We start from the raw sequence: 22,784 nt of genomic DNA, 5'->3' as shown, positions 1-22,784 counted from the left end.
TCACAGGATTTCCCTGGTGGTCCAGTGGCTAAGACTCCAAGCTCACAAAGCAGGATGCTCAGGTTTGATCCCTGGTCAGGTAACTAGATCCCACATGCCACAACTAAGACCTGGCATAAATATATATATATTTATATATATGTGTGCAATGTGTGTATACATACATATATATATGTGTATGTATAAATTAAGGACTTCCTTTTTAATATATATGTATTATATATATTTAATATATAAAATTAATAAATAAAAAGGACTTCCTAATGGAAATTAGAAAGTTCCTAATGGAAGTTCAAGTCACAGGAAAAAAATGAAGCACTGATTAAAACAAAATGGGTATACATAAATAACCAATTACTAATAAAAGTGGTAAAATGTTAATAAACATGAAAATATATTAATTAACTTGTGCTTTTAAAATAATATTAACTAAATTAGACTTTTAATATAGTTAAAAAAAAAAAAAGGACTTCCCTGATGGTCCAGTAGTTGAGAATCCACTTGCCGATGCAGGGGACATAGGTTCTAGGTTCGATCCCTAGTCTGGGAAGATCCCACATGCCAAGGGAAAACTAAACCCATGCACCACAACTACTGAGCCCGAGCACTCTAGAGCCTGTAATCCACAACAAGAGAAGCCACCACAATGAGAAGCCTGTACACTGCAACTAGAGAATAGCCTCCACTTGTTGCAAGTAAAGAAAGTCTGCTTGCAGCAACAAAGACCCAGCACAGCACACCCACAGCACCAAAATTAAATAACAAATAAATAAATAGCTTTTAAAAAAATATGACTCAGCTTTATATGGTTGCTGTGCCAGTTACTATTGCTGCATAACAAAAGCACTTAAAACTTAGAGGTATAAAATAATTATATGATGCTCACACATTCTGTTGGTCAGGAATTCGAACAGGGCAGAGTACACTTTATTGTTTCTGCTCCAAGATGTTTGCAGCTTACCTGGGAAGACTCAAAGATTGGAGATGGAATTATCTGGAGGCATCTCCACTTACATATTTCACAATTGATGGTGGTTGTTGGCTAGAATCTCAGCTGGGCTGTTGGCGAGAATAACCTATGAGTGATACTTTCCTAGTATCCTCTCAAGTGGGGTAGTTTGGACTTCCTTGCATCAGAGAAGTTAAGCTCCAAGAGCAAGCATTGAAAAAGAACCAGAAAGAATCCTCCTTTATGATCTAATTCAAAAGCCACACAGCCCCCCCTACAGTCCCAATTTCATCCAGGTTCAAGATGATAGAGTTTATCAGTTTAGTTCAGTTCAGTTCAGTCGCTCTGTCGTATCCGACTCTTTGCGACCCCATGAATTGCAGCACGCCAGGCCTCTCTGTCCATCACCAACTCCCGGAGTCTACCCAAACCCATGTTCATCGAGTCGGTGATGCCATCCAACCATCTCATCCTCTGTCGTCCCCTTCTCCTCCCGCCCCCAATCCTACCCAGCATTAGGGTCTTTTCCAATGAGTCAACCCTTCGCATGAGGTGGCCAAAGTATTGGAGTTTCAGCTTCAACATCAGACCTTCCAATGAACACCCAGGATTGATCTCTTTTAGGATGGATTGATTGGATCTCCTTGCAGTCCAAGGGACTCTCAAGAGTCTTCTCCAACACCACAGTTCAAAAGCATCAATTCTTCAGCGCTCAGCTTTCTTCACCATCCAACTCTCACATCCATACAAGACCACTGGAAAAACCACAGCCTTGACTAGATGGACTTTTGTTGGCAATGTCTCTGCTTTTAAATATGCTATCTAGGTTGGCCATAACCTTCCTTCCAAGGAGTAAGCGTCTTTTAATTTCATGGCTGCAGTCACCATCAGCAGTGATTCTGGAGCCCCAAAAAATAAAGTCTGACACTGTTTCCACTGTTTCCCCATCTATTTCCCATGAAGTGAAGGGACCAGATGCCATGATCTTAGTTTTCTGAACATTGGACTTTAAGCCACTATTTCACTCTCCTCTTTCACCTTCATCAGAAGGCTCTTTAGTTCTTCTTCACTTTCTGCCATAAGGGTGGTGTCATCCGCATATCTGAGGTTATTGATATTTCTCCCGGCAATCTTGATTCCAGCTTGTGTTTCTTCCAGCCCAGCGTTTCTCATGATGTACTCTGCATATAAGTTAAATAAGCAGGGTGACAATATACAGCCTTGATGTACTCCTTTTCCTATTTGGAAGCAGTCTGTTGTTCCATGTCCAGTTCTAACTGTTGCTTCCTGACCTGCAAACAGGTTTCTCAAGAGACAGGTCAGATGGTCTGGTATTCCCATCTCTTTCAGAATTTTCCACAGTTTATTGTGATCTACACAGTCAAAGGCTTTCGCATAGTCAATAAAGCAGAAATAGATGTTTTTCTGGAACTCTCTTCCTTTTTCGATGATCCAGCAGATATTGGCAATTTGATCTCTGGTTCCTCTGCCTTTTCTAAAACCAGCTTGAACATCTGGATGTTCACGGTTCACGTATTGCTGAAGCCTGGCTTGGAGAATTTTGAGCATTACTTTACTAGCATGTGAGATGAGTGCAATTGTGCGGTAGTTTGAGCATTCTTTGGCATTGCCTTTCTTTGGGATTGGGATGAAAAGTGACCTTTTCCAGTCCTGTGGCCACTGCTGAGTTTTCCAAATTTGCTGGCATATCGAATGTAGCACTTTCACAGCATCACCTTTGAGGATTTGAAATAGCTCAACTGGAATTCCATCACCTCCACTAGCTTTGTTTGTAGTGATGCTTTCTAAGGCCCACTTGACTTCACATTCCAGGATGTCTGGCTCTAGGTGAGTGATCACTCCATCATGATTATCTGGGTCATGAAGATCTTTTTTGTACAGTTCTTCTGTGTATTCTTGCCACCTCTTCTTAATGTCTTCTGCTTCTGTTAGGTCCATACCATTTCTGTCCTTTATCGAGCCTATCTTTGTATGAAATGTTCCTTTGGTATCTCTAATTTTCTTGAAGAGATCTCTAGTCTTTCCCAATCTATTGTTTTCCTCTATTTCTTTGCACTGATCGCTGAGGAATGCTTTCTTATCTCTCCTTGCTATTCTTTGGAACTCTGCATTGAGATGGGAATATCTTTCCTTTTCTCCTTTGCTTTTCACTTCTCTTCTCTTCCCTGCTATCTGTAAGGCCTCCTCAGACAGCCATTTTGCTTTTTTGCATTTCTTTTCCATGGGGATTTTCTTGATCCCTGTCTCCTGTACAATGTCACGAACCTCTGTCCATAGTTCATCCGGCACTCTGTCTATCAGGTCTAGTCCCTTAAATCTATTTGTCTATAAACTCTATTTGGTAGAGTTTATACACCCTACCAGTTAATGGGAGGAGTGTGACATTCACATTGTGGGAAGAGCACGGAGATTAGAAATAATGTTGTAGTATTTTTTGGATGTACACAGTTGATTTGAAGAGGGTGTCAGGAGAAATACCAAACTATCTCTAAGAGGATACCAAAGAGGGTACCATGAGAAATGCCAAACCATATCTCTAAGAGTTAATTTTTGTCCAAATCTAAACCCTTAGTCAACCTAATAAAATCTTTGAATTATGCATTTCTGAGGCTTCCTTATTGTATTTATTGGCACTTTTATGCTGTTCCTATTGGAAATTCAAATCCCAGAGAAAAAAATGAAGCACTGATTAAAACAAAATGGATACACATAAATAACCAATTAGAAATGGGGGGAAAGGTGAATAAACATGAAAAAATTAAATTATGCAAATAAAACAATAAGATGGTTTTTAACTGCCAGATTAACCTACAAATTACAATGTCAGCAAGGACTCTATCCCAACTGCTGGTAGGAGGTTGTATTGATTATCTATTGATGTGTAACAAATTATCCCCAGATGTAGCAAGTTAAAACAAAAATTATTTATCATCTTACTCGGTTTCTGGGGGTCAAGAATCCAGCAGTGGCTTAGCTGGCTGGTTCTGGCACAGAAGTTCCAATGAGTGGCCATCAAAGTGTTGGCCAGGACCACAGTCATCTGAAAGCTAGCCCAGGGCTGGAGGGTCTGCTTGCAAGATAACTCACTCATATAGTTGTTCACTGGAGGACTCAAGGTCCTTGCTGGCTCTTGACGGGAGGCCTGAGTTCCTTGCCACATGTACCACTTTTCAAGGTTGCATAAGTGTTCTCATGATATGGCACCTGGCTTCCCCTAGAATGTGGGATTTAAGAAAGAACAAAGTAGAGGCCACAAAGACGTCTTTCATGACAAACCATAAAACATTTCCATTATAAAATACTGATTTACACAGGTCAAGCCAATTCATTATAGAAGGAACTATATATACCAAGGCATAATAACAGGAGGTAGGTATATTTGGCATAATCACCAATAAAGTGGTATGATCACTCTGGATAGCAATTTCATATTATGTATCAAAAGCCTTAAAAATGTTTCATAGCACAAAGTTGGCTGTCCAAGTGTGTTTGTTCTAGGAATGATTAAACGAATAAACAGCCTACTAGCTTCAATTCTAAAAATTACTCTAAGGAAATAATAAGATGGAGCTGACAAAGATTTATATACCAAGATGATAATGATAATGATGCATGAATTACTGCAGAGATCAAGTGGAAATAAACTAAATGTTCAAATAACAGAATCATCAAATAAATTATAACACATTGTATCTTGATTGGTTTTGCAGTTATTAAAAATTACATTTTCAAAGGAGTTTAGTGAGATGTTCCTGATATAATATTAAGCAGAAAATAAATGCAGAATAAAAAATAATTAAATATGATCTCAATTAGTTGCATTCAAAAGTGAAAATAAAGAACACTGGAAGGAAATACAGCTAAGAGTTAATGATAGTTATTTCCAGGTTGTATGTTTAGCTTTTCTGTCTTCCTTCCGCTTCTATGTATTTTCAAATTGCCTATATTGCAAGTACACTACTTCTATAAGCAGAAATAGTACCTATTTAAGTGTTCATTTATTGCTCTGCCTTCTCATTCACTTTCTTCTCAATGCTCATGCAATTCTACAAATTCTTGACAAAAAAGACATAGCTCAAGTTTTGCACTTTTCTATTACGTTAACATTTAAATATTACACACATGGAGAACAAACTAAATTTCTTATCTTAACATCTATGATCACTAGAGAGTCAGAAATCTACATAGTAATTTATCAAATTATATTTTTGCTATTAATATTATAAATTGGGGCTGGTCTTTACTTGCTTGTCACAAAACCATCTATTCCGGAAATATTGCTATTAAAATCATAGAAATCACTGTTTGAATAAATATACAATGAATGCCATTTGCAGATGAACATAATTTTTCTTTCTTTCTTTTCTTTTCTCTAGATAATTATAGTTTATAAATAATTTTTTATAAATAATTAGTCTGGTGTTTTATGTCCCAGTAATTTTGAAGTTCACTTTGTCTGTTCTGTCTACATGTTATGGTCACTAAAATCTTTCACCCAGAAACTAAATCTTTTTACACATGGTGTCTTAAGACACATACTCCTGCATGGAAATTAAATACTTTGATTGTATAAGTAAGGTAACACAAGCAAGAGTTAAATAACCAACAGTACTCCCAAAGCAAATTTTGAAAGCCCTTGAAAGAAGAGGCTTTTTCCTCAAAGACCAGCCTCTTTCATCAAGGGTCTTTAATATTCTTGTCCTTCTTTGCAAATAACCACAAAAAAAGAACTTGAACCTTTGCACTAAAATATTCAACATGCCTCAAACATCTCAATGAAATAAATGAAAAATTCAAATAAAATTTAAAATAAGAGTTATCATGTTCCATTACACGCTAATAAGGCCATTTTCTGTTCTTGTTTAAAAATTGATTAAAATCAACCCATCCTTGTTGAAATAAATATATCCTTGCTGTAGCCTCCTCATTTGAAAAAAATAATATGCTTCAAACTAAGAACAAAGTTAAAAGAAATTATAATTGGAATAAAAGTAATAAAATATTTTTATACATTCATTTTGAAGTCATTAATATTTTATCTCCCTATAATTAAACTCAGAACAAGAAGTTCATTCAAATATATTAATTAAAATGCCCTACACTTCTATCAGTGTTGATTAGTTATTAATACAAATATGTTAGCATTTTTTATAAAGTAACAAAAATTTACCCCCAAAGAAGAAGGAAACCACATATTTAATAACAGACGCCAAATATGAAATTGTTCTCTCTTTATTTTTTTTTATTTTTATTTTTTTTTAAACTTACAGTTATTGAATTTATTTACCCATTAGTGAAAAATGTAATTAATTTATAATCTATAGTTTGATTCCAAGTTAGTTAAAAGGAAGATCATCAGAATTATATTATTATGATCTTGTTGTTTAGTTGCTAAGTTTTTTTTTTTTTTTAATAAATTTATTTATTTTAGTTGGGGGCTAATTACTTTACAATATTGTAATAGTTTTTGCCATACATTGACATGAATCAGCCATGGGTTTACATGTGTTCCCCTTCCTGGACCCCCCACCTAGTCTACGGCCATCCACCCTGAACGCGCCCGATCTCGTCTGTTCTCTCTTTAAAATTCACCACTTAAAGACTAAGAACTGGAGAAGTGATAAATATACTTTTCTCTATGGGTTTTTTCTGTCTTCAAACATAAGGACTGAGGACTCAATAAGGACTGAGGACTCATTACAGAGAAGCTGAAAACAGGCTATTGGCACATTAGTAAGTTACCCAAAAGCTGCTTGGCAAAGTGCCCATTTTATAAAGGAAAATGTGTGGGTTTTGTTACAAAACCTACAATCAGCTAACCTAATATATAGAGAAGTCTTCATTTGGATTCGGTATTTAGTATGAATCAATCACTTACATTTACAATTGCAAATCATAAATCTGATAAACCAACATCTCAAAATACAAAATTTGTATCTAGAAAATAGAAGCACCTGTCATTTTAAAGGCATTTAAATAGATTGAAGTTCTCTCTGCTCTTTGGAAAGTGAATCAAGTAAGGAAATTTTAAAATTTATATCTGCCATCATTCTATTTTGAAAGTGTGTTATCTATCCTTAACTCAAGCTATATGCTATGTTGAAGAATTAAGTGCTACCCACAGGTTAGAGATGGTGCTGCCTTTCTTTATATACAATACAGAATTTCCAAATCCTATCTAAATTTCTTCACAAACATGCCTTGTACCCTTCTGAGAATCAATGGGATTTAGCAGTTAAGAACACAGACTCGAGTCAAGGATGATTATAATAATACATAGCCCATAGAGAGTTTTTGCAAGGAACAAATGAATGATATAATAAAGAACTTAGAAAAGGGTATGTCACATCACAAGTGCTCTGCATTAGCTTTTTTAAAATTTCTGTTCTTGTTGACACAACTTGTTCACCAAAACTTCCTGTATTACTATGAATCCTCACTAACGTGACCTGCTACCCACACATAAATACTAAAATTCCATATCTAGGATGCTCTTTTGGGTCTTTTGTCACTCACTGCTCAGCATTTCTGTATTTCAGGGTGTAATTCCTATGTAAATGTGAGACAACATCATACCTAACTTTTAGCAATCTCAGATAATTAGCCTGCTTCTCTGAGGATCAGGATTGTGTTTTACTCGTCTTTTATCAGAGCTGCAGCCAGGCACATAACAAGGACTACATAGAATTGATTTGAACATTTATGATCCCTGTCTAAGCCCAACATCATCATACTAGCATATTAGCATCTTGTAACTGATGAAAAAAAAAAAGAAAGAGGGAGGAAACTCTGATGGGAAACTCATGAAAAAGTGCACAAAACACACTAGTTGATTATCCAAGTTTTGTCTTCAGAGCAAGAAGAGCATAGTTGAGCAAACACGGTGACTGTGAGCCCTGGCAACTGCCTTGGTGACCCGTAGGGAATTCCCAGTGGTTGGGATTCCACCTGGGAGTGTTACACTAATCCCTGCAAAGGTGTGAGACTGATTTCAGTGGCAGCTCTGTTATTACTGTAATTTATTGTTGTCCAATGACTAGATTGTTGGATTTTTTTTTTCTTTCCATTATTTGGGTTGTATTTAAGCAAATGGATTAGAAGGATTTCGAGTATTGTGTAGCCAGACCTTGGGGTTCTGTCAGTGCCTTGTCCACAGCCCCTGCAGAACACCTCAACCACTACCCACAGGCCCACCCAAAGAATGAGGCATTCTCTCTAATCTGAAGAGGTGGAGACACAACAGTTCTTCCCCTCAGCAAGTCCCTCCCAGTGTCTTCCCACATAACACGTTCAGTGGGTCTTTTCAGGACAGTCTTTATTTGCTAGAGTGTTCAGATTGCATCAAAAAGGTAAATGGCAGATAAAGCCAAAATTATTTTTTACTTGAGGAATCTTATGATGGAGGGTTCATGTAAATAACTAACAGATATGGAATTAAAAAAAAAGAAAACATTATCGCAGAATATACGTCTTGAGAATCCCTTGGACTGCAAGGAGATGCAACCAGTCCATCCTAAAGGAAATCAGTCCTGAATATTCATTGGAAGGACTGATGCTGAAGCTGAAACTCCAATACTTTGGCCACCTGATGCGAAGAGCTGACTCATTTGAAAAGACCCTGATGCTGGGAAAGGTTGAAGGTGGGAGGAGAAGGGGACAACAGAGGATGAGATGGTTGGATGGAATCACTGACTCAATGGACATGAGTTTGAGTAAAGTCCGGGAGTTGGTAATGGACAGGGAGGCCTGGCGTGCTACAGTCCATGGGGTCAAAAAGATCTGGACACGACTGAGCAACTGAACTGACTGAACTGAATGATACGCCCTTAAGCCGTAATTGCTATTTCTCTGTCCAGACAATCATGTAGCCATATCCCTTCCTAGAAGGCTTTGGAGCCACCATTTCAATTATGTGCATTTCAATAATATATATTAAGACTATACCTCTCTGTTATTTTTAGCATTTGTTTTATCTTCTTTACTATTGTTTACTGTTTTATTTTCCTCTTGGCCATCTATATTCCCTTTATGTCTTATACCCTTTTAGAAGTGTTGAACTATAACTTATTTCTAGAATAATGTCTTTTTCCATCCCTGTGAAGCCCAGATGGAAACTGAAGAAGGGGACTGTTCACTAAGTAGCTATTATGTGAAGATAAGGAGGACAGTCAGCCACACAGAAGGCCTGTAGGGAGCAGTTCCAGAGCAGCAAATGTAGGGAGAAGGCTTAGCTAGCACCACCAGGGATTAAGATTTCATCTCAGTGAGTTGAAAGAGACATGCAGGGCATCGAATGAGGAAGAAACCATGAAAGTCATATTAAAAAGTCTGATCACTCCAGGAAATGCATATAAAGGGATTAAAGACAGGATAGAGACCACTTTCTGGAAGTGGAACTGAACAGGAACCACCGAATCCTGCCATCTGCTAAGACATCAGGCCCAATTCCCAACTGCCATGGGCACAAATGGCCTGGAGATGGAAAAGAGGAAGCACCTATTCCTTCATAGATGATGACCAGACAGCAGCCTGGCCCCCCCATAGTGGAGATTCATTGTAAGGAGCCTGAGCAATGGCCATCCTCCAGCAACAACAGCAGACAGCCTGGTGTCGGAGATGTCCCCTGTGCCTGGAATTTCAAACTCTACTCTTTAAATTGGGAAAGGAGCATTTATCTTTTAATCTCAAGTCCACCTCATGGATAAGGTGCCCTTTCACTGTGCCCTGGTAATAGTCATATTGGACTTATCTATTTGTTTATCAGTTCAGTAGACTGGGAGTCCCTGGAGGATATACTTTTTTTGGTCACCTAGATATTCCCACAAATACCTTACACACTGTGCTCAGTACATACACATTGACAAGCAAGTGAGTAAATCAATGAATGAAAGGATGAAGGCATCCTTGAGTATTCGTGGTACCGACAGAGAGACGACCAACTGTGGGGACCCTGCTTGGGACCAAGGGCTTTGGCGGATGGGATGAAACGATGATATGGAATCCTGCCATCACACTGAGCCTGAGCAAGGAACCGAGAGGCTTGCCAGACACTAAGCACATTCCTCGGAAACACAGGGACCGCACTCAGACGCATGCACCACCTCTGATAACAATGACTTCTCAAGGAACCAAAATCTCTCCTCTTCTTCCTGCCTCCAACCAGAGTTAAGGAATAACTCCTCCCACATTCTTTTATACCTCAATAAATGGCAATCCCCTCTGACTAATTGCTCAGGTGAAAAGCCCCAGTCTTGCTGGTCTTCTCACTTAACATCATTCAGTTTAACAGAGACCTATCAGCTCATCCTTCAAAATAGATCCTAAATCAAACCACTTTTACTGCCTCAAAGCTATAGTTACCTGTCCTTTGCACAGAGGTTGCTAACTAACTGGTTTCCCTTTTTTCTTTCTCATTTTATATCATCTATTTCTTTATATAGTCAAATTTCTGCACTGCAGAGTCATTCCCTTAAAGGAAATCTGACCATGTTTCTCTTCTAGTGGAAACCTTGTCTTGGATTCTAAATTCACACTAAGTAAAAGCCAGAGTCATGACAGTGGTCTAAAAGTCCTATACCAGCTCTATCTTACCACCCTTCTTAACTCATCTTATGCCACTCCTGACCCCATTCACTCTGCCCTAACACATCTGCTTCATCTCTTCCCTGGACAATACCCAGAATGTCTCCACCTCAACACCTTGTCGCTTGCTATTTTTTCACCCAGAAATTCTTCTTCCCATAGACCTCCATGGTGTTCCCTTCTCCCCTTCATGTGTTGATTCTGATATCTCAGACTTGGAAGATCGTCTATGACCATATTATATACAACAGATGTGACTACATGTTCCTTTAGTTTTTGTTTGTTACTGTACATACAAATTTTTGTATATTTTACTTGTTTGGGCCTACCTCTATTATCTAGAATATAAGCTCCATGAGGATAAGGACTTTGTCTTGTTCACCACTATATCCCCTAGATACTACCACATACAAAAACTCAAAAAAAAAATATTGTTACATGAATGAATGAATGAACATAATTACTGTGATGTTTATACACATAATTTGCAACTCATATAATTTGCAATTTACTTCATTGCACCAATGAAATTCTCAAAAGTGAGTGATATCATTTTGGTCATAGTGGCCGTAGCACAACTTAGTGAACGAAAGTTAGCTTTCAACATACAGTGCAGCCCATTAATGAAAAAAGAAATCATCTTATTGTTTCTTGAATTCTGCCTTTAATTTAAATGAACCCCTATTCCATTGATTTCTTGGTCATTTGGACTGTGAAAGAATACAAAAAAAAACAGATCAGTTTTCAAAAATCTCACCAGTCATCGGTATTTTCTTCATGGTTTAATGACAAACAACAAAACTGACAAGTGAAACTTTGACTTTACTGACTTGGAACCATTGATAGCACAGTCATGTTACTCTGTTGTGTTAAATTTCTGATCAAGTAAATGTATTCTTTTTCTACCCATACTGGATACACACTGTGAATAGTAACAGCTCCCCAGACTTGCTCCAACTCAAGACATAAAAAAATATACTTAAAGTTGTTCATTTTTACTTGTGCAGCAGCAGCCATTAGTACATTTTATACTGCAAATGAGGTGTCTTCTCTTAGCCTCTGGGGAATCCATTCTCATACAAGAATCTGTCCTCAGTGTCAGCCCACCAGATCTGGTCTCCCAGGGTGAGCCTAGATTCAAGCACTATGCTCACACCCCGTACTTTGGCTAGAACTAATACGCTGACTGATTCAGGCCAAGGTATAATGACGAACAATAACTTTACATGGAAATTTTGAAATGAGAAATATTTTTTAGCACTTACTCCAACATGCCACACAGGGAGTTACTTATTACAACTAAATATTATAAGTGGTGCCTTCCCAGGAAGGAAACATAATGTAACTGAATCCAGTATGAAAAAAAGTAGTCAAGCAAATTATAGCAATCCACCAAAGGGAATATTAAGTGATTATTTAAAATGGTGTTCATGGAGAGTATACAGCAAGATGTGAAAAATACATTATTTTAGGTGAAAATCATAAATATTTAAAATTGCATGTCACTTATGCTTATTCCTATAAAAACATATATGGATTTAGATAAAGGCTGGAAAGTGTGATTTATGTATCAGAATGTTCATATTTCTTTCTTTTAATTTTTTAATCTCATAGCTATTTTAAGTTAAAAATTATACAATTTTATGGAATGTCTTAAGAGTGTTATAGGAATATATAATATTCCATTTATAATGGTTATAATATTTCCTTTTGTAACTAATCTTTTTTTTTTTGGCTTGATTTGACAGTCTTTTTGAAAAGTATTTTTTTATGTGGACCATTTTCAAAGTCTTCATTGAGTTTGTTACAATACTGCTTCTGTTTTACCTTTTGATTTTTTGCCCATGAACCATATAGGATCTTGGCTCCCTGACAAGGGATTGAACCCACACCACCTGCATAGGAAGGCAAAGTCTTAACCACTGAACCAGCAGGAAAGTCCCCTGATGCTTCAATCTTACGCGTGCTTTTTGAAAAAATTTTTAATTGAATGATGTAACTACTCTTTGTAGTCTTCAAAATTAAAAGTCTCATTATGATATTTTGGTCATTCTAAGCTATGTTTATGATATATTACAAAAAAGTCTAATAAATACCTCACCTACTAAACATCAAATAGCTTCAACAATGAAATAGCATATAACACTAATTCTTACATGAATCTCGTAGTTTATAAAGCTCATTTGGAGAATTTTAATTATCTTCCTATAGTAATATCTATTCCATTATGACACTGCTGTTTAACTGTCACTAGCTTTAATGATATCTTTTACTGAAAGCAATTTTAATCTCAAATCATCTTTAAATTTACTTATTTATTTTGACCATGGCATGTACTGCTAGTGAAGAACGTATCTTTTTCATGTATTAAAAATTATCTATATTTTCCATCTTCTGGATTTATTTGAAATGGCAATTTAATTTAATTTCTGTCAAACTGGACCATGATGAGATATACATCACAAAAATCCAATGAAATCTTGGATTTCTAGCAGTACAATGTATGACTCTGATTGACATTTTATTTTGGCTGCAAGTGATTTTGATAAGCACAAAATACCCTGTAAATATATTGACTCCAAAGTCAAGTTTGGACAATTTTGGCCACAGAGTAAACATTTCCAATATATCCTTGCTTTAGAACAGTTTACCCCCAGCACCCAACCCATAAAATAAAAAAGTAATGATTTTATAAAACTAGAGTCCAGAAAATAATTAAGCGGAGTCAAAAATAAATCCTGTTCTTGTGAAGACATGACCAAAGGTTACTGGTCTTACTCAGGCCCTGATGGGGCCTGTTGGGAGAGATTTTCAAAGATGTTACAGAGGAAATCTCACAGCAGTTATGTTTCTCAACAGTGATGAATCAGTTTTCTAGTAGAAGTTTAAGTCTCTTACTAGGAAGAGATTCTTCTAGTGAAACCATTTAGAATGAACCTTCCATTACCGGGTATGAGCTCAGCAAAGGAGTAAAGAATTCTCAGGGTAAAGAGTCACGTTGCTGGTATCACTCAGTTGCTAAATTGTGTCTGACTCTTGTGACCCCATGGACTGTAACCTGCCAGGCTCCTCTGTCCATGGAATTCTCCAGCCAAGAACACTGGAGTGGGTTGCCATGTCCTCCTCCAGGGGATCTTCCTGACCCAGGGACTGAACCCACGTCTCCTACATTGCAGGTGGATTCTTTACCGCTGAGCCATCTGGAAAGCCAAAAAGAGCCTTCAGTTCAGTTCAGTCACTCAGTCGTGTCCGACTCTTTGCGACCCCGTGAATTGCAGCATGCCAGGCCTCCCTGTCCATCACCAACTCCCGGAGTTTACCCAAACCCATGTCCATCGAGTCAGTGATGCCATCCAACCATCTCATCCTCTGTCGTCCCTTTCTTCTCCTGCCCCCAATCCTTCTCAGCATTAGGGTCTTTTCCAATGAGTCAACTCTTCGCATCAGGTGGCCAAAGTGTTGGAGTTTCAGCTTCAACATCAGACCTTCAAATGAACACCCAGGACTGATCTCCTTTAGGATGGATTGATTGGATCTCCTTGCAGTCCAAGGGACTCTCAAGAGTCTTCTCCAACACCACAGTTCAAAAGCATCAATTCTTTGGCGCTCAGCTTTCTTCACCATCCAACTCTCACATCCATACATGACCACTGGAAAAATCATAGCGTTGACTAGATGGACTTTTGTTGGCAAAGTAATGTCTCTGCTTTTAAATATGCTATCTAGGTTGGCCAAAACCTTCCTTCCAAGGAGTAAGTGTCTTTTAATTTCATGGCTGCAATCACCATCCGCAGTGATTTTGGAGCCCCAAAAAATAAAGTCTGACACTGTTTCCACTGTTTCCCCATCTATTTCCCATGAAGTGATGGGACCAGATGCCATGATCTTAGTTTTCTGAATGTTGAGCTTTAAGCCAACTTTTTCACTCTCCTCTTTCACTTTCATCAAGAGGCTCTTTAGTTCTTCTTCACTTTCTGCCATAAGGGTGGTGGCATCTGCATATCTGAGGTTATTGATATTTCTCCCGGAAATCTTAATTCCAGCTTGTGTTTCTTCCAGCCCAGCGTTTCTCATGATGTTACTCTGCATATAAGTTAAATAAGCAGGGTGACAATATACAGCCTTGATGTACTCCTTTTCCTATTTGGAACCAGTCTGTTGTTCCATGTCCAGTTCTAACTATTGCTTCCTGACCTGCATACAGGTTTCTCAAGAGACAGGTCAGATGCTCTGGTATTCCCATCTCTTTCAGAATTTTCCCCAGTTTCTTGTGATCCACACAGTTAAAGGCTTTGGCATAGTCAATAAAGCAGAAATAGATGTTTTTCTGGAACTCTCTTGCTTTTTCGATGATCCAGCGGATGTTGGCAATTTGATCTCTGGTTCCTCTGCCTTTTCTAAAACCAGGTTGAACATCTGGACATCCACAGTTCACATATTGCTGAAGCCTGGCTTGGAGAATTTTGAGCATTATTTTACTAGCATGTGAGATGAGTGCAATTGTGCAGTAGTTTGGAGTTGACTAATCATAGAACCACAACCAGCATTTTATACATTTTAAATAAGAAAATTAAACACTTTCTTACCAATACACTAAAAATCATCTACTCTTTCTTGTTTGTTCACTGAAAAACAAATTTATTGAGGTTGGGACTTCCCGGTGGTACAGTGGCTAAGAATATGCCTTCCAATGCAGGATATGTGAGTTCAATCCCTGGTTGAGGAACTAAGATTCCACATACCGCAGGGCAACTAAGCCTGCACACCACAACTTCTGAGCCCACAGGCTACAACTAAGACCCCATGCAGTCTAAATTTGAAAATAAAAAGAAGTCCAGCTGAAGGGGGTTTTGTAAAGAATGAGAAGACAGAAGGCACTCACTACCATTTTAAAAACGTTTGCTAGTGAAGGAGGTAAAGAAATTGGACAATATCTGGTGGGAAATGAGGGGTCAAGAGAAGGTTTTCGTATAGAAAATACTTCAAGCAGCTTTCATATTTTCAAAGATGTGAAAAGATCCATTCTTATATTATCCCTTGGCAAATATCAGCGTTATGTAGCTTCATTACAAAGTCAATATGCAGCTTCATTATAAAGTCATTATAATGTCAAAGGGGGAAAAAAGCCAAATAGGTATTTTTCTCAATCCTGCCATTTCCATGGAAATCTTGAAAGCTTATTTTTTAAAGGAATATTTAAAGTATACTGCCTTTATAAAAATGCCAGCCATTTGAAGAAAATATGTTTTTAAATTCTTGATATCAGATCAGTAAGCACAAAATTTAACATTTGACTTCCCACAAAAAGTAACATAATTGTCCACGAAATGAGAAAGAAAGAAAACAATTGCTACCAATTTGCTTCTTATTTTCAGGAGAATCTCCTGCCAGTAACTTCATTAAGAGTATTTAACAACATAATGAATGTGCTAAATATGTGTATCCTCAAAAATATAGTCCATGTGCCTTTTTTTTATTTTAATATAACAATCTTCTAAAAAACAAAACCTTAGGACATATTTTGTAGTTCTTTGTGGCAATTTCTACAGAAAATTAACATCATCTAAAGCATCACTTTCTGGTGGTCTTGCAATAGAAAAATCAGAAATTCCATGATTAATTTGTCCTAGGACCAGTGCTTTGGAGACTTTTTCAGACACACACATGTCCTTCCAAGTAGTCTGTCTTGAACAAGGCTATCTACTACTGTAGGAAACCAAGGACTAGGTATCTCTGCATACCCTCAACCAATACCAATTGGTATTTTCACAGATTGAGAAAAGTTTTAAATGATGACTTTCAAACATTCCCTGCTGGCTCAGCAGTAAAGAATCTACCTGCCAATATAGGAGATGCAGGCTCAATCCCTTGGTTGCGAAGATCCCCTGGAGAAGGAAATCCCAACCCACTCCAGCATTCTTGCTTGGCAGAGCGCCTAGACAGAGGAGCCTGATGGGCTACAGTCCATGGAGTCAGAAAAGGGTTGGACATGACTTAGTGACTAAACAACAACAATCTCAACATGGGCACTCTAAAATACCACATTTGTGTAGAGTATCAGAGGCCAGTACACATGTTTTTGCTCACCCTTTCACATCAATGATCACCTATTTTGTTGGAAATATCAAAAATCCTCTCAAAACAAAATATAAAAGTATACCATTTTCCTCAAATTAATAAGAAAACACATAAACAAGTTCACTTTTCTATGGAGAGTATTTTTTTATTTGTTTAGATGAAAATAAGTTTGCCTCCTCTACTTTCCTATTTCTACAGAAGGCTTAAGACAAATGAAAAAAAATGTTTTGCCTAACTTTTTAGAACCGTGTGTCTTCCAAATAAAACCAAAAGTAAGTACCCGTAAGGATACAGAGGCTTTTTGATTTAATGACTATAGAAAATAAATCTAAAAGAGAAATATCTCTAGCTATGTATTATGTGATGATGAAGATAGCTAAGTTCAAGATTCTTTGTTCAGAGTACCCAGCATGTGCTGGGGAAGATGGAGAAAGAATGAGAAGCTGATACCGAAGCTGAGAAGGGATGCTGCAAACTGAAATACGAAGGATGAAAAGGATATGAGAAGACTGTTATTTACACTTCTAGAACAAGACTATTTCTAAGTCCAGTGAAGCTAAAAACACCCACAAAAATGAAATACCATCAATGTCCAGAATTTAGTTGAGTATATTTTATTGTGTTCTACTGCTCAGTGTGAAATGAACTCACAGAGGGATTACAATCCAAGCTCAGATGCTTTAGATCACCAATTTCCTAAGTGCTAGGACAAGACACATTCATCATCATGTTTTACTTCAGAGGATTTTTCATACATGCAGTTCCCTAGTAAGCCTAGGTTTTTACATTTCTTCACTATTTATGCATATATGTGTCAAACAGAGAAATATCATTACTAAAAAACAGCATCTATAATTAAAAAACAAAATAAGGTTATTTCTAGATTTTTACTCTCTAGAAGGATAAATGCATTGTGTAAGTTAAAAACACATGGATGGTCTTGATCTCTATTTTATTTTGTTTTTTGGCCATACCGTGAAGCATGTGGGATCTTAGTTCCCCCAACAGGAATCAAACCTGTGCCACCCTGCCATGGAAGCAGGGAGGCAATTATTGGACCACTGGGAAAGTCCTAGCATCGTCTCATAGTACTCACTTAGCTGCAGCCTAGTTTCTCATCAGTTCTGGGCTTAACCAGGACACACACACACAACTTAGTATATCCAGCTTCACAAGCTAAATTTTAGAGCATTTAGAGTCAACAAAAACCAAAAGATCATCTTTTGGAAATGATTCTATTCATATTTAGAAAGTTAATATATGCACAAATATTTTACTGCCAGAGAACCAATCCTATTACAACTATTATTTGCAAGACCCACAAGTTTTTATTATCACTTTATTAGGAGGATGCTTGTAACAGGCTGAGGCAATGATAAATAGGCACGGTAACTCAAATGCTTTTCTCTAAGTATCAGGCAGAATTGTATGCCTTGTAGCACCTTACAAAGTGAGTGTTAAGGGCATTCAATAAAAAATTTTTATTGAATAAATTAATGCATGGAATGAAATCAGTAATGACATAAATGATTCACAGATCATGGTGTTCACTTCAGAGAGAACAAATAGACCCAATGAATCTAGCTGCTGCTGCTGCTAAGTTGCTTCAGTCGTGTCCAACTCTGTGCAACCCCATGGACTGCAGTCCACCAGGCTACTCCATCCCTGGGATTCTCCAGGCAAGAACACTGGAGTGGGTTGCTATTTCCTTTTCCAACAAATCTAGAATCAAATTCAATATCAAAGCATTTGTCAATTCAATATTTAGTAGCTTAAATGCCAATGTCTGCTCTTGCTCGTAAGATAATATCTTCATGAGGGTCTTCCCTGATGGCCCAGTGATTAGGAATCCAGCTTTCAATGCAGGAAACTCAAGTTCCCTGGCTGGGGAACTAAGATTCCACATGTCATGGAGCAACTAAGCCCCTGCTCTGCAACTGGAGAGCTGGCATGCCACAACTAAGACCCAATGCAGCTAATAATAATAATAAAAATATCTTCACAAGAATATGTTGAGATATAGACTTTGAGACCCTTGCTGTAATGGCCACAGAAAACATTTGAAGCAGTTTTCACATAGATGCATGTATAGAAGGCTTAGGTTTAACAAAGTCAATGTTCCTACAATCTCTCTGGTCTAAAAGATTAACCACATTTATGTGGACCTCTTTCCCTTGCCATTTAGAGATAAGTGAGCAATTTAGATGCTATCATTGTGCCCAAGTAGATTTGTCCATACGAGCTCTTGTTAAATGGTCTTAGATCAGCTTATTCATCTGCTCTGTCATGAAGAGCCTCTCACTAAGTTCCCTGCCACTTGCTCTCAGTCTTCTATACATTTCACCAAGTTTATCTTTCATTCATGCACACCTGGATTCATCATGCTTCTAAAGACTGCCACGTTTCTCCACTGCCAACAGTGTAAAATCAAAATGTGTTACAATGCTGAACACGTTTAGACTAACCTAACATTTTAGCCTAATATCTCCATTTCAAGTATGCACACAAATGTCTATCCCTCAGATTCCTCAGTTTTTCCCAAATGTCACAATATTCTTGCTTCCAAGCCCTTGTTTGTGCTACTTTTTTTTCCCCTTAGAATGCCTCTTAAGACCTGAAAGTTCTTACTCATTCTTCAGTGCCCAGGTCTAAGATTGTCCCCATTGTAAAGCCTCTGGATTTATAGGCAGAATAAATCAGTTTTCTTTGTTTCCATAATTCTTGTATCTGTGTCTTGTAGGGAGATAATATAGTTATCTGTCTTCCTACTTGATTTTAAAGTCCTTCAGTTCAGTTCAGTCACTCAGTAGTGTCTGACTCTGCGACCCCACGGACTGCAGCATGCCAGGCTTCCCTGTCCATCACCAACTCCCGAAGCTTGCTCAAACTCATGTTCATCGAGTCGGTGATGCCATCCAACCGTCTCATCCTCTGTCATCTGTTTCTCCTCCTACCTTCAATCTTTCCCAGCATCAGGGTCCTTTCCAATGAGTCAGTTCTTCACATCAGGTGGCCAGGAGCTTCAGCTTCAGCATCAGTCCTTCCAATGAATATTCAGGACTGATTTCCTTTAGGATGGACTGGGTGGATCTCTTTGCAGTCAAGGGACTCTCAAGAGTCTTCTCCAACAACACAGTTCAAAAGCATCAATTCTTCGATGCTCAGCCTTCTTTATGGTCCAACTCTCACATCCATACATGACTACTGGAAAAACCATAGCTTTGACTAGATGGACCTTTGTCAGCAAAGTAATGTCTCTGCTTTTTAATATGCTGTCTAAGTTGGTCATAACTTTTTTTCCAAGGAGCAAGCATCTTTTAATTTCATGGCTGCAGTCACCATCTGCAGTGATTTTGAAGCACAAAAACATAAAGTCTGTCACTGTTTCCATTGTTTCCCCATCTATTTGCCATGAAGTGATAGGACCAGACAGAGAAGGCAATGGCACCCCACTCCAGTACTCTTGCCTGGAAAATCCCATGGACGGAGGAGCCTGGTAGGCTACAGTCCGTGGGGTCGCTAAGAGTCGGACACAACTGAGTGACTTCACTTTCACTTTTCCCTTTCATGCACTGGAGAAGGAAATGGCAACCCACTACTCCAGTATTCTTGCCTGGAGAATCCCGGGGACGGCGGAGCCTGGTGGGCTGCCGTGTATGGGGTCGCACAGAGTCGGACATGACTGAAGCGACTTAGCAGCAGCAGCAGCAACAGATAAGACCAGATGCTATGATCTTTGTTTTTTGAATGCTGAGCTTTAAGCCAGCTTTTTCACTCTCCTCTTTCACTTTAAAGACCCTGGAAGTGGTAAATTCTTTCATTCAACAAATTATCACTACTATTATCATAATTATTTTAACATAATTATATTATTTTAATTATTATTCAGTACCTACTAAATGCCAAGCAGAAATCTTGGAGCTGAGGATACGGCAGTGAATATAACAATCAAGATTCCCTACCCTGTTTATCTTCTAGTCTGAAGAGAGAGACAATACAAAAAATACATAGTAGAGCTTCTCTGGTGGCTCAAATGGTAAAGAATCTGCCTGCAATGCAGGAGACCTGGGTTTGATACCTGTGTCGGGAAGATATCCTGGAGAAGGGAATGGCTACCCACTCCAGTATTCTTGACTGGAGAATTCCATGCACAGAGGAGCCTGATAGGCTACAGTCCATGAGGGTTGCAAAGCATCAGACACAACTGAGCAACTAACACTTTCACTTTCAATACAGTTTTGAAGGTGTTGCTGTCAGAAGGTAATAGCTGTGAAAACAAAATTAAGCAAAGAAGTAAAATAAGGAGTACTGGGATTGATGATTGCAATTTTAATGTGGATGAGCAGGAAGGGACTCACTGAGAAAGCAATATTGGGAACAAAATACAAAGACAATAAGGCAGAAGGCCATGCAGATATTTAGAGGAAACTTATTAAAGGTAGAAGAAACAGCAAGTACAAACGCCCTGAGGTAGATCACTGGACCATCAAATAAGTCAGACTGGAGACGAGTGAACAAGGGAAAGAGTAGTAGACAATAAAGAGGTAATGATAGCCAGATCATGTAAGACCACTTAACCCAATGTATGGATTTAACTGGTTTCCCAAGTGAGAAGTTAACCATTGGAAAGTTTAGAGCAGTAAAGCAATTTGATGCTTACATTTTAATGAGCTTAACTGTGACTGCTATATATATTCAAAGCTAATTTTATTTCCTTCCAGTGTACACATTCACTGCAATTTTTTAGCTTCCCTTGCAGTTAGATAAGACCATGTAACTGGCTTCCAGCCAATAGGAAGCAGTCAGAAGTGATGTATGAGCACCCAAGCCAGGCAAGAAAACTCATATACTGTCCATATTCGCTGCCACATGCAGAGAATCCAATAGAGAATTTCACATCACAGAGAAAGAAGGAAGAATCTTGGGTCCCTGGATGACCATGTATTACAGATCAGAGCCCCTTCACCCACTCACTGTCATGTGAGCAAGTAATCAATATTTTTTGCACTAAGTCACTTAAATTTTGAAGTTGTTACAGCAATTATGTCATGACTAACACAGGAAGCTACTGCAATAATCCAAATAAAATACGATGATGACTTGGATCAGAGTGGCAACAATGGTAGAAGCAGTCAGAACTTTGATCTATTTTGAAAGTGAACCAATGGAATTTACTGATAGGTTAAATTTGGGATGAGAACTTAAGACACTAGTCAAAGATGACCCCAAGATTTTGGCCTAAGAAACTAGACAGATGGAGTTACATCTATATTCACTGGAGGTGACTGACACAATCAGGCTATGCAGAACTTGAGAGCTCAGTTTAAGAAATGTAAAGCCTGAGCCCCAGCACAAATGTCATGTAGACAGTCAGACACATAAGACTGCAGGTGAGGGGCAAGGTTCGGGCTGCAGATACTTAAACGACATAATATATAATATTTGGTGAATATTTAAACCACAAGATAACAATAATTATTTTTATTATATAATATGTAAACCACAAGACCACATGAGATTTCCAAGGTTTTTGGTGTAGATGGAGAAAGGGGCCAAGGATGGAGCTCTGGGACATTCCAATTTCAAAGGTCAGGGAAATGAAAAATACCAGGGAGGTAAATTGGACAGGAAAGACATTGAGATAGGAGGGATCCAAGACAGAATGAAAAATGGATAAAGAAAATGTTTCAAAGGCAGCAGAGTAATTAACTGCATCAAGAGCCAATGATAGATCACTTAAGAAAATTTTTATCATCCTTTTCCTCTTTAGCACAGTACCTGATGCATAATAAAAATGAATAAATATTAATAAACTTTGGATTACTCTAAATAATAACTATAAATTTGCTTCAAGCAATGGGTAAGATGAAAGAATAGCGTGAGGGATACAAGAGTCAAGAATTATAGTTAAGGGACATGATAAAATGAAGTTCACCTAAAAGCTATCTTCATAAATATTCTTTTTTGTAAGTATAGTATTTTTATTTTGGAAAAAACAGCTTTTTCTTAAAAGTCTGGCTATTTGAAATGATAAAGAATAGTTTGCATTTTACATGAATAAGTATTTCATGCATAGCTCTGTCTTCTGTGATAACTACCATTATTAAGCTTTCCGATCTTTGCACACTTCCCATTTGTTTTCTCCTTAATCTCC

At 37.9% G+C, this 22,784-nt stretch overlaps 1 long non-coding RNA gene across 1 annotated transcript in view; it reads right to left on the bottom strand.

Moving 5' to 3' along the window:
• The window catches only part of LOC145532853 (uncharacterized), a 59,184-nt gene that overhangs the window by 22,816 nt on the left and 13,584 nt on the right, over positions 1-22,784 (bottom strand). Inside the window, exon 3 of the long non-coding RNA XR_014073621.1 lies at positions 887-4,184. This is a non-coding gene — a long non-coding RNA (uncharacterized LOC145532853). The remainder of the gene's footprint in view (positions 1-886; positions 4,185-22,784) is intronic.

The sequence above is a fragment of the Giraffa tippelskirchi genome, chromosome 13 (genome assembly GCF_054371585.1).
Source record: "Giraffa tippelskirchi isolate mGirTip1 chromosome 13, T2T-mGirTip1v1.2.pri, whole genome shotgun sequence".
In the NCBI taxonomy this organism is placed as follows: domain Eukaryota; kingdom Metazoa; phylum Chordata; class Mammalia; order Artiodactyla; family Giraffidae; genus Giraffa; species Giraffa tippelskirchi.
The sequence above is the reverse complement of the archived record's forward strand: the minus strand, read 5'-3'. Positions and strand labels throughout refer to the sequence as shown.